We start from the raw sequence: 982 nt of genomic DNA, 5'->3' as shown, positions 1-982 counted from the left end.
TCAGAACTTCCCATCCTCTGTTTCGAATTTGCTCTTGGATCCCCGGATATTCATCTTTTTTCAGATCAAATTTAACTTCCGGGATCACTGACCTCAGACCCATTATTTTGTGATAATGGTCTTCATGTTCTTTGGTTAAGAACTTCTCTTGATTCCAAAGATTCTTTGGATTATTCTCTTTCTTTCCTCTTAAATTGGTTTGTTTTCCCTTAGGAGCCATGATCTTGATGAATCTTGGCTTGGTGATCACGGAAAAGCACACCAAACTTAGAGGTTTGCTTGTCCTCAAGCAAAAGAAAGGAAAGAAGAGAGAGGGAGGAAGAGGAAATTCGAATGGTGTGGTGGGAAGAAGGAGCCAAACGTGTATTTATAAGGTGGGGAGGGGAGTTTTCGAAAAAAAAGAAATTTGAAAGGAGATTTGAGAAGATATGGAAAGAAATTGAGAGAAAGGTGAGTTTTTTTGAACAAAATTTGGGAATGATTTGAAAGATTTGAAGAATGATTTTAGATTTTTGAAAATTTGAAAGTGAATGATGAGAGATTGAAATGTATTTTTGTAGAAAAATATGGGTGAGAAAAGGAAAGTTTGAAAAAATCTGAGTTGAAAACAAAATTGTGGTCCCCCCCACCTTTCTGGCGTTAAACGCCCAGAATGGCACCCATTCTGGCGTTTAACGCCCATTTGGTGCCCCTTTTGGGCGTTTAACGCCCAGCCAGGTGCCCTGGCTGGCGTTAAACGCCAGAAATCCTTTATCACTGGGCGTTTTTCTGAACGCCCAGGATGCTGCACACCTGGCGTTTAACGCCCAAAATGCCCCCTTACTGGCGTTTTTTCGCCAGTAAGCTCTTTTTCTCTGCTTTTTGAGCTGAATCCTTCTGCAACTCTGTGAATTCCTTCATGTTTGATACTTGCCTCTGTAAAAACAAAACATATAACCTCCTAATGACTGGGTTGCCTCCCAGCAAGCGCTTCTTTACTGTC

The sequence above is a fragment of the Arachis duranensis genome, chromosome 2 (genome assembly GCF_000817695.3).
Source record: "Arachis duranensis cultivar V14167 chromosome 2, aradu.V14167.gnm2.J7QH, whole genome shotgun sequence".
Classification (NCBI taxonomy): Eukaryota; Viridiplantae; Streptophyta; class Magnoliopsida; order Fabales; family Fabaceae; genus Arachis; species Arachis duranensis.
This window is presented reverse-complemented; position numbering follows the sequence as displayed.